At 42.9% G+C, this 12,066-nt stretch overlaps 1 long non-coding RNA gene across 1 annotated transcript; it reads right to left on the reverse strand.

Moving 5' to 3' along the window:
* Positions 1 to 2,001: 2,001 nt before the first annotated feature.
* Positions 2,002 to 11,399, reverse strand: LOC121037548 (uncharacterized). Its single transcript, XR_005793822.1, has 4 exons — positions 11,084 to 11,399; positions 3,990 to 4,122; positions 3,801 to 3,887; positions 2,002 to 2,077 (listed from the first exon to the last, which is right to left on the reverse strand). It is a non-coding gene; the product is annotated as an uncharacterized LOC121037548 (long non-coding RNA).
* Positions 11,400 to 12,066: the final 667 nt, after the last annotated feature.

Here is a 12,066-nt window from a genome sequence, read left to right on the forward strand (position 1 = left end):
GGGGGTCCTACAATTCAATTCAATGCTGATACTCTTCGCCCAGAGGCAGCATCAGATTCTATGGGTTATGTGCTCAGCCCCACAAGATCTCCCCTCCCTTCCCACTTTAAATGCCAGTCACAGTCTCAGGTCCTTACCTATGCTTCTGAGCCACCAGCTATAGATTGAGGGTCCAACGACCCCCTCCTTGGGGTTGATTAATTTGCTAGAGGGACAGAACTCAGAAGAACATTTTATTTACTAGATCATGGTTTGTTATAAAAGGATGTAAATCAGAAACAGCCAGATGGGAGAGAAGCCTCAGGCTATATGTGGAGAAAAGGCACAGAGCTTCCAGGGGTCCAAGCATGGCACCCCCCAGATCTCATTTTCATGAATCCAGAAGCTCTCCAAACCCCATCCCTTTGGGATTTTATGGAGGCTTCATTACATAGGCACAAGTGATTAAATGTAGGCCATTGGCGACTGATTCGACCTCCAGGCCCTGACTTCTCCCCAGATGTCTGGCATCCTTAGGTACATTCAGAAAGTCACTTCATTTATATAACAAAAAACACCCTCATCATTTAGAAAATTCCAAAAGTTTCAGGAGCTCTGTGACAGAAATGAGGTATTTCTTATTATAAATCACAATTTCACAGTTGCATATAGAGTTTTATCAGGATGCAGCCATACCCCTTTGTTTACATATTGTTTATGGCTGCTGGATGGCGGTTACTTAGTTATTACAGAATTGTGTGGTTGTGATAGGGCCTAAAATATTTCCCATCTGGGCTTTACAGAAAAAAAAAATGAGAAAGCTGACCTTTGGTCTCCGTCAGTGATTCTCAACTCTGGTGCATATTAGAATCACCTGCCACGGGGTCCTCCTACCTCTAGAGACTCATTACATTACTCTGGGGTGGAAATGTGGGCATTTATGGTTTTTAAAAACCTCTCAGGTGATTCTAATGTGCAGCCATGCATAAGAATCAATGGCTAGGAAATGATTTTACAAGCTGATTGTGATAACAATCAAAACCACTGGAGACAAAATTGGAAAATACGACCAAGTCACAATTCAGAATTTTGTAATATGCCTGTGGTTGGTAAAGATACTGGTATGATTTACTCAGTGATTGCATGGCACTCACAGTGTATAAGCACTAATTTTGTGGCTCTGATGATAAAGCCACTGGAAAGCAAAGAGAGGAGCCCGGTAATAAAGTCTGGGATGAGTCTGACACCTACTTGATTTCCCTAAACAAAACTACATTTTATTCCGGAGGATCAGACAAAAGGCAGTTAATTAGAAGATCATTTGTGCCTTGATTAGAAGCCTCACTCTGTGAACAGTACAGAATGCCACTTGTATTAAACACAATTGAAACAAAAGGAACACAACCACAGTACGCTTGTGTTGTCAATTATCTACCTAATCGGCTTATAATTGTAGCTGCTGCTGTCATCTGTATCTCATAATAAAGAATAATTCTTTATAAAGAATAGCCCCCCTCCACACACGCATGTAACCTCCAGTTCACATTTATGTAGAAAGGCTTATAAATCATTCAATCACAATTTTTTGGCTGTATGTGTGGTGTGGGGGGGGCGTGTGTGTGTGTGTGTGTGTGTGTGTGTGTGTGTGTGAGAGAGAGAGAGAGGGAGGAGAGAGTGAGAGAGAGAACAACCTAAGCACTACTAAGATCAAATTCTGTAGCTTGTGCCCTTCTAATTTAATAGAAATGTGGCTGCTATTGTGAACTACAAAAAGAGATCCAAAGAGGAATCAGTGTGTGAAGAGAATTTCTCTAGAGTTTTCATACTCACCCATCTCATAAAAGATGCTTTCATGCAATACTTCCTACAGAGTTTGAGGAGCTCCTACAGATGTAAACTAGTAGGAAGGATATTCAGAGTATGACACAACCAGGGTCCAGAATTTACTATCCAGTGTCATTAGAATGAGTTCTGGTAGCCAGAGAGAAATCGTGTCCAAAGCTCCCACTAGGCGCTACTCACTGTGAAATTATCTGCCGTCTTGCCGTCACTGAGCCTGTGCCCCTAAGATCCTCACAGAGAGTTGAATCCTTTGCCACTGAAAGAGAAGGGATGATAACAGAGACGATAATATTTATAGAAATCATTTCCTTCCCCTTCACTCTTGCCAACCTGTATACAAGGAACTTCTAATACTCAGAGAGAATGGGGGAAAAGAATCTACCCCTCTTCCCTCTCTCCCTGTTGGCAGAGGGATCATTTATTTGATTGGTGAGACCACTGAAGTTACTACTGTCAATTGTCCTTACTTCTCTCTCAGGCAGGGCTAATATGGGAAATGCTGATTGTGCTGCTTGGATCTTGGGATCTTGCCCTTTCTACGCTTGATAAGGTGGGGGGTTGTCTGTCACCTTCCATATATCCAGCCAGGTGAGTGTGTGCTCTGCAAATGCACCCTGCCATCCCACCTGCTTTTTACGTTTAGAGAGGAGAAAGGATCTGTTAGGAAACCTAAATTCATGTTTCTGCTATGTTGTTGTTGTTGTTTTAATGTTTATTTATTTTTGAGAGGAAGATGGAGACAGAGCACAAGAAGCAGAGGGGCAGAGAGAGAGAGAGGGAGACACAGAATCCGAACCAGGCTCCAGGCTCCAATCTGTCAGCACAGAGCCCGACGTGGGGTTCAGACTCACAAACTGAGAGACTGTGACCTGAACTGAAGTCAGATGCTCAACCAATTGAGCCACCGGGGTGTCCTGTCATTCTAGGTTTTTTAATCAAAATAGGCAGAAATAAAGCTGGCCCACTGACTCAGAATGTGGAGGGGAAAGGCGTGTGATGAACTAGTAGCTTCAAACTCACAACAATACTCTTTGATGTATTTATAACTATTCTTTCTATGATTCAGAGCACAGGCTCTTCATACTAACCCGATGAGGTCACTGAAATAGGTATTTGTTTCAGATCACTTTTGAACCCTTCTGGCTATCCCTTCTTATTGTGTTCATTCATCTGCTAAAGGATCTACTGCAATGTATTCCTCTCTCTGTCCATCCTTCCACCACACCTCCAACAAATTCTTTCTTTTTTTAATGTTTATTTATTTATTTTGAGAGATAGAACAAGCAACAGAGAGCACACTAGCAGGGGGAGGGGTGGAGAGAAAGGGAAAGAGAGAATCCCAAGCAGGCTCAATGCCATCAGTGCAGAGACTGATGCGGGGATTGATCCCATGAACTGTTAGATCATGACCTGAGTGGAGATTAAGAGTCAGACACTTAACCGACTGAGCCCCCCAGATGCCCAGCATTTATTTATTTTTGACAACACCCATTGTCCCAAACGTTGGTGTTCCTTCTCCAACAAACTCTACCAAGCAGACTGGTTATTCCTCCTAAGAAGATTTTAGGGTCCCTTAAATAAGCATAAGGAGTCACAAATTGCTGGTAAGAATACACTTAGGTGTAGAGAGGGGAAGAGAGTGAGATTGTCAGTTTCATTCTCTAAATAAAAATTTTTGACTCCTACCATGTGCTAGAGCACTGGAGATACTAATGCAAAACACCTGTGGTCTCTACTTTCAGAGGGATCATATTCTATTGGCTAATTTAGTGGTACGGGGAGCCTGGATGGTTCAGTGGGTTAAGCATCAGGCTCTTGCTTCCAGCTCATGATCTGTGGTTAATGAGTTTGAGCCCCACACTCACAGTGAGGAGCCTGTTGGGATCCTCTCTCTCCCTTTCTCTCTGCCCCTCCCCCACTGGCACTCTCACTCTTTTTCAAAATAAATAAATAAACTATGAAGTTTAGTGGTACATTACCTTGGCCAACCATTGGATCCTCTACAGGCCCCATTTTGTGCCTTTGTTGCCCCATGACTGTGCTGCCCCAGGGCAGTACATGTGGTACTGTGGAAAGAAGGAAATGCTGATTTTAACACAGCTACACAGAAGAAAGGCAAGGGCAAAAGCCATTTGGGGAACCATCAACAGGAGTTCTATTTCTTGTACCTTTTCTTCTTTGCCTCATTCTAAGTAAGGACATGAAGCGGATTTTGTGAAATCTGTTCCCCTTCTTCCCCAAATCACAGAACCAGAAAAGTAGCCATCAGATAGAACAAAGCAGCTCTCATCCTCATGGCAACTAAGGATAAAGACAGAAAGAAGAAAAAAAAAAATTACAACCTCAAGTAGAAATAGGGTACTATCATTTAATTAACTTTTATTTATTTATGCTTTTAATTTTAATGTTTTTATTTATTTTTGAAGGAGAGAGAGACAGAGCATGAGCAGGGGAGGAGCAGAGAGAGAGGGAGACATAGAATTCGAAGCAGGCTCCAGACTCTAAGCTGTCAGCACAGAGCCCAACGGGGGGCTCGAACCCACAAACTGTGAGATCATGACCTGAGCTGAAGCAGGACGCTCAACCGACTGAGCCACCCAGGTGCCCCCCATTTAATAAACTTTTAAAAGCAAAAATTATTTCTCTATTCAACTGTCTTCTGGAAGAATTACCTAAAAATTAAAAAGTAAATAAATAATGAATATGAACAAGACTGAATGTAGCAAATAGCCAGAATTGTTTCAAATTACTGCTGAACATTTTTGTAGAGATGGCCCTGAAGCATCAAAGACTCTTAATGATGCAGCAATCAAATAAATGCAATTTGCACAACACTCTACATTATTATTATTTCAGTAATGAGGAGCACTTCTCAGAGATTGGTTCTACATTAACATACTGGAAGGCAGATGGCCATCATAATTTTAAGAACATCATGAGTTAATCTTGGCCTTGGCTTCCTTCAAACATTACAAATCATGCAACTTTAAAATCTGTCAGTTTGAGTGCAAATTGTATCTTTTATGTTCTTTTTTTTTTTTTAATAAGCTCTAAAATTTTCTTCTTGAGAGGATTCATCAGTCTCTCATGGATTGTGGAGAGAGCAGGGAATCTCGAAGAAGTCAGCTCAGTTTGGATAATTGCAACAAACATTGTTATCTTTACTAACTGACTCATAAACGTTAATCTGATTTTTGAAATGAACTAGAAGACAGCCATCAAATTAGGTAGGTCCACAGTTTGTTGGCATGTTAACAATATATTAGTGCAATTTTTTAAATTTCTGGTGGTTGTTTCCTTTTACATATGTTTCCTTCTATAACTTTTATCATGACATTCTCCTTATGGTTTTTAAAAATCAAGTCTGAGAGCACACAAAAAGGTAGAAAAATCTGTTTTGAAATACTAATGCTGCTGTTTCTCAGCTGAATGTCTTTGGAAAAGTTATATAGCTTCTCTGAAGATTTCTTGTCTGTAAAATAGGAATAATAGTACCTACCTTCAAGGTTAGCATCAAGAATAAAGAAATTTTACAATATTCTCACTTCTGCAAGGCAAACCACATGAACCTAATCTCCACATATATTCATTCATTCATTCATATAGTCAACATTTTCCCAATTATTCTGCTCTGATATATGTATCAGTTCTCATGCAAAAAAAAAATATAATTTTGCTGAAAGGTATTTGAACCCTGAGAAAAATGCTAAAAACCAAATTATTCATGGTTCTCCTGCTGAGTTCAGGTTTTAGACTTGAGATGTGAGTTTTGGCACTGGCGTGGGAATGGTTAATGGCTGCCAACAAATGCCGCTGGCCTCTAAATATATTATCGTTTGCCCATGTGAATTATCTCCTCATGTTTTCTGAGAGAACAGTGCTTACCTGAAATGCTGCAGTATCATAAAATCATTCTTCAATAATACATTCTGGGTGAAGGGGGGATATATCAGTCAGACAAGATTCTCAGGCCACAAGATTTAAGTAATCAAGTCAAGTAATCAATGGGTTTTATAGCTCATAATGGACAAATTCATCTTTCACTTAAATAACCTGAGTAGCTAAAAGCTTTTGGTAATTTTCTCATTATAAAATTCAGTTGTTTAAAGACAAACTGTTTTTCTAAAATCGACCAGGCATATTCTGTAAATCACAGTTCTGGCACCTTGCTCTTACAACCCCCTATAAATACCTTCCTTTCTGAAGTAGATTTCGGATTCATAGAATATTCATTTGTGTGCCTGGACATTCCATCAAACAAAAAAAAAATTCTGCATGATTAAACAGAATATATTATTCTGCCTCTGTATTTGCATAATAAATCAGACCTACACTGTGGGTCACTGAGTGCTAGTTACAGCATCTAACAAGTTGTACCTTCAACCTAGCTCTCAATTTTTAAATGAAAATAATTTTAAAGGAATACAAAGTTTCCATAATTATTGAATTGCAAATGGGTATTCAAGAATATGTGAGCTATTTTAATATGAACATTGCAGCTATGTGATGCCAAAGCAAATAATTCTGTCCATTGTACAGATCAGGGTTTGACCTATCATACAATGGCTCATACACCTACTTTTGCGATTGAATACTGTGTCAGGGTATCATAGATATAAAATTCTTTCATAGTCCAGGCTCAAGTATCAACAATGGGATGTCTTTGCTTATATCACTCTGTGTTCTCCCTATTGCCTGTTTAGGTAAAAAGATATTAACCATAATATCCTCAATGGAGGGATATACAAAGATAACTGGACTCAAGTCATAAAACATCCAACCATTAAATGTTTAAATTGTTAAAATATTAAAATTGAAAGTAACAATGATCCAAAACAGATCCTTGGGGTCCCCCGGGTGGCTCAATAGGTTAAGCGGCTGACTCTTCATCTCGGGCTCACATCATGATCTCATGATTGGTGGGATAGAGCCCTGCACTGGTTGGGCTCTGCACTGACAAGTGGAGCCTGCTTGGGATTTTCGCTTTCCCTCTCTGCTCCTAATCTGCTTACGTGCATTTGCACTCTCTCTCAAAATAAACATTAAAACAAAACAGATCCTCATTCTGTTCATAATTAGCTATATAAATGCCTTATATATGAAAAAAATGTTACTCAGAGTCTCTGTGATGATATGACAATTGAATTTTTATTTGTGTTTTTTTTTACATGTGGATACTTGTAAACAATGGAAAAATATATTGAATGTAAAATACACAAACTAATAACAGTGCACATATATATTAGAGTGGATGTTTCCAAGCAGGAAGCTAAATTATATTCTCTCAATGTTTTAGATTTATCTGATCATGTCTGAAGATGGGTGAGGCAGGCCCTCCAGAAGACTGTTTATATAATAGATGCAGTAACCTTCTGAGAAATATCTTATCTCAAGAGAAAAGAGAGTTGAGCAGTACTAAATTGGTCCAAGAACGATAAATTAATGCCAAAGAGCAAGAGTGGTCTTGAGGAGAGAAGAGTATTGATCATTTATAATCCAATCTTCATGAATTTATGTCTGACAGTTGAGTAGATTGGCTAATTTTTTTTTTTAAATCAGTAAAATAAAAGAACTGTCTTAGTGAACTCTGTAAAAACATAGAGGAAATGAAGTAGTTCTACTTTGCACCTGGGAAACAGAATAAATCAAAAGTAGGGGAATGAACTACCATCTCTCTAGGTCTTATGTATGTGAATATGAAATATGAAAGTTCGTGTGAGCAAAGATATAGACCAGAGAAAGAAGGAAATAACATAGAATATCCATAGCCTCAACAGAAGACAATGGAATAGAGAGAAACAAACAAACAAACAAAAACAAAAACGGCATATAAGATGCCCCCTGGAGAGTGTGATAACTATTTGGGTTGAACTACATGTTTGTAACTTTTCTCCCTCTGATTTTATCATATATGAACAGTGCAGGAAAAAAGAATAGAAAAGGCACAAATTATAGCAAAAATAATTCACTTTTGACCTTACCAAATCAGGAAGAATTAGAGGAAAATGGAGTTCTTGCAGGTGAACACAAGCAACAATAACCACAACAAAATTCTACTACTGTTACTGTGATCTTTTGTTTACTCTTAACTGGGATAATCTTGTTAATTTCCTACGTTCCCATTAGAATACGGTAGTTTCCCTAAGTATAATACCCCTTGTGTTACAGAACCTGGTCTGGACCACCTGGCAGAAGAACCAAGCAGCACTTGGAGCTCTTGGAAGGCAGGAAGTTTATTTTACTTTGGTGGGCTCAGAAGCGATCACTCTCCAGAGGTCTGAATCCCGTAAGCGGAGGGAACAGTTTATAGTCTGTTACTTCTGCATTCGCATTAGAGCAGCGAGTGGAGTGGGAAGAAAAGCCTGGAAGGGGAGTCTTTGGTTGGGGGCTGGAATTTTTCCTATCAGTCCTGCTGGCCATCTTATAACAGATTTTTCCCTATCATTCCCCTCTTTGATGTCCCTTTAGACAGATCTAGGCTGTATTAGAGGGCATCATCTTCATTTATTACGGGCTCGTCCTTTCCCTTAGTTCCCTGACTTTGGTTGTGACCATTCCTGACTACTTTACAAAGTAACAGCATTCTTCTCCAAGGAAGATGTTGGTGTCCCCTTTCCTGGCAACAAAAGTGCCTGTCTGTTTTGGAGGGCAACTCCTGCCAGGGAACTTATTTGACTCTGTAGGGACACTAGGGAGTCGGCCACTCGTTAGTGCCACAGAAGAGCCTATGCCCCTTATACCAGTCCCTATCCCCGTGGCTATCCCTGCCCCTGGGAGGACAGGTAGCAACACCCCTCATTTAGCCTGGGCCTTAAGGCTGAAGGTTAATCTAAGCACCAACTTTTATCTTGAGAATGATTTAATCTCTTTTTCCTGAAGCTTGAGGCACATACATCAGTGAAAACACTTTCCCAAAATGGCATTAGTAACCTTCTTACTGGCAGGCAAACCAGCAGACCGATAGAGGTTTACACCACATTTAAGCTTTTCAACCCCTCAGATTCTTCCACTGAAGACACCCTGCTCTTCCAAATGGGGCCCAGATCAGAGGCAATCTCTTTGCTGGCAAAGAGGAGGTCATGCACATACTGGAGAAGGGTGCAGTATGTGGCCTCCCTTGGAAAGCCAGCAGTCTCCAGCCAGTGCCTCCCCAAAAAGGGTGAGGTGAGTTTTTAAACCCCTGTGGGAGGCACGTCCAACTCAGTTGCATCTGATGCCCTGTGTCTGGTTCAGTCCATTCAAAGGCAAACAAAGGTTGGATCCGTGGGGGGAGGGGGGTGCCAAGAGAAGGCAGAAGAAGGCATCCTTTAAGTCTAGGCAGGTAAACCATCTGGAAGAGCCTGGGATCTGGGTGAGGAGGGTGTACAGGTTCGGGATCACCAGGTGCAAGGAGCTTGAACTGGTCGGTACTTTCCTACCGGCTTCTTTACTGGCAAAAGCAGGGTGTTCCAGGGTGATTGGGACTCAACCAGAATGCCTGCTTCTTTGAGTCTGGTCAGGTGTTCTTGGATGCCTGCCCTTGTCTCTTGTGGGAGGGGGTATTGCCGCTGTCTCTGCGGTTGAGCCCCTGGGATTAACTCTACAATGACTGCAGCCTGGTTGTGGGCAAGTCCGGTGGGGGAGGGGAGGGTTGTCCTTGGTCCATACAGTGGGAAAGGCAGTCCTGAATTCGGGCAGGCCGCTTGGTTGGGCTTGGGTACAGAATAGCCTCCCTTTGGGTCCAATTGGAGGCTGGTGCATCCCATTGGCTCAAAGGTTATTTGGGCCCCCAGTTTTGAGAGTATATCCTGGCCGAGGAGAGGGATAGGGCACTCAGGTAGGTAGAGGAATTCATGCCGTACCGTGTGGCCCCCAAATTCACATAAAAGTCATAGTTTGGCCCCCTACTTTTATTTTGACATGGGTTCATGGGGGCCAAGACGTAGTGAGCCTGGTCCCCCTCAATATGAATCTATTCCTGCTAGGCCTATGAGGTCTTTTTTGCAGGGTTCTTGTGCATATCAGCTGGGTTTCTGGGACTTTCCCCAGTTGGAATATTTATTCTTTTAATGTCCTTTCTCCTTGTAGTAGGAGATCCCTTGCTAAAGAGGTTTGGGGCCTCCCCACATTTGATGGCTGGACCTTCCCTGTCCTTTTGTCGTGTCTCTCTTCTGCCTCGGATCAGACAGGGTATAAGCCTCGCAGAAACCCTCAAAATAATCCCCGGGATTCCCCTTGCTGCAGGGCATATTCCTGGGCTTCTTAGCCCCTGCTCAGATGCCCTGGAGGACAGCCTCTTGGTACCAGCAGGTGTGGACCAGCATCTGGAGGATGCCTGAATCAGGCCGAGGGCAGAATTTGGCCACTGATCTGGGGGGGAGAGAGGATCTGCTGAGTCCGGAGGTGGTGGGAGACTGAAGGTGGCGGAGTATTGGGATACCGGGGGGTTCATATAGCGGGGTAAGATTGGTTCTTCCTCTGGATCACCAGCAAGAATTTGTGGAGGTCAGGACTTCTGTTGACCTTCCTTGGGCCACTTTGTCGAGGCCACTAAGACACTAGCGTGTCCCTGTTTGTTGCAGGTAACTTGCACCCAAGGGGGAAGGGTTTGTGCAATCGCTAACCAGGAGTCAATATAAGGGAACTGATCAGGATAACCTGGGTCTCTGTCAACAACATGCCAGATGCGGTGCACCATTGGGACACCTAAGGTTCCCTCCGAAGGCCATCCTACACCAAAAGTAGGCCATTCCAACTCGCATACCCTTACTTGCCGGGTGTCATCTTAATTCCATAGTCTCCCAAAAACCCCTTCTTTGCTCTGTCCTGACCCTGCAATGTTCCGTGGGATGGAGTCAAAAAGACAGACAGACGGGTAGGGGTGACCCCTCTAATGAGGAGACCAGTCAGATGCCCGTCTGTTCGTGTCCCAAAGGAACCTAGATGACACTTAGCCATAGCGGTCTCAGCTTTGTGACTTACCACCGGAAACTATTCCGATGCCGCCATAGACTGTATGCCATTCACCACAGAATCACAGACAGGCCCACTCAGACTCCATGGGCTTCTGGGGACCTTAAGGGTGCCCGCCCATGGAGCCACAGAATCGAACCTGGCAGGCAAGCCAGACCCAGTCGCATATTCACTCACATACACACCAGAGGTTATGACACTCCCTCCCACGGAATTTCTACCTGTGAGACCTCTCAAGGCTCCAGGGAGTGATCAGGTCCCCCTTCCGCCCCTATGGGTGGGCCAGACCGAACTGGGGCCCAGGCCTTACCTGTATCCGACGTCGGGTCCAGATGCTCCACGGCCAAGTCTCCTCCAGTCCAATGGGAACGGCAGACAGACTGGGGCCGGCCTGAGACCACCGAGAGGGAGACTGCCGAAATTCAGGCAGGGCGCGCCTTCTCCGTTGCGATTCCTCGTTCCGTCACCGCCTCGCCGTTTTCCCAAACCGGTGGCAACAATGGGCCAGCACGGTTTCCCGGTCAGGAAACCAAATGTTACGGAACCTGGTCTGGATCACCTGGCAGAAGAGCCAAGCGGCACTCGGAGATCTTGGAAGGCAAGATTATTTCACACTGGCAGGTCAGAGGAGATCACTCTCCAGAGGTCTGAGCCCAGGTATAAGCAGAGGGAACAATTTATAGTCCGTCACTTCCGCATTCCGTATTAGTAGTCATTTGGCGCATGCGGGGAGCGGGGTGGGAAGAAGAACCTGGAAGGGGAGTCTTCCTTTGGGGACTGGAATTACCCTGTCAGTCCTGCTGGCCATCTTGTAACAGATTTTTCCCTATCAATTGTACTCACTGACTCATTCCTTGAATAAACCGTTTTGCACGAATTACTTAGACGTCAGCTTTTCCTGTCATGTCTATATTTGCAAACATAGGCAATGGCATCCCTAGAAGCATGGGTCATGAAACCAACACAGTATCTAGATAGTCGCATATATTTGTTCTTCTCTTTGTTGCGTGCTGATGATCTGGGCTTACTTTTTCCCCCCTTGATTTTTTTTTCTTTTTTTTTTTTTTTTTTTTTCTTTTTAATACATACTACAGCAGTCTACCTCCTCCGGAAGAAATCAACACAATGATGAATACTGACCCTTGGGGCATAATTTCATGTCATTAGCACAGTGAAACCAATGGCAGTAGCAAAATGATGCATTTTTTTAAGGCTGTCTGCTCCGTCCCATTTCTGTGGTTTTTAATATGCTATTAAAAGTCAAGGTTTGTCATTTTCTCAGAAAACTGAATG

This window comes from Herpailurus yagouaroundi, unplaced genomic scaffold (genome assembly GCF_014898765.1).
Source record: "Herpailurus yagouaroundi ecotype Mexico unplaced genomic scaffold, PumYag 163, whole genome shotgun sequence".
NCBI classification, from domain to species: Eukaryota; Metazoa; Chordata; class Mammalia; order Carnivora; family Felidae; genus Herpailurus; species Herpailurus yagouaroundi.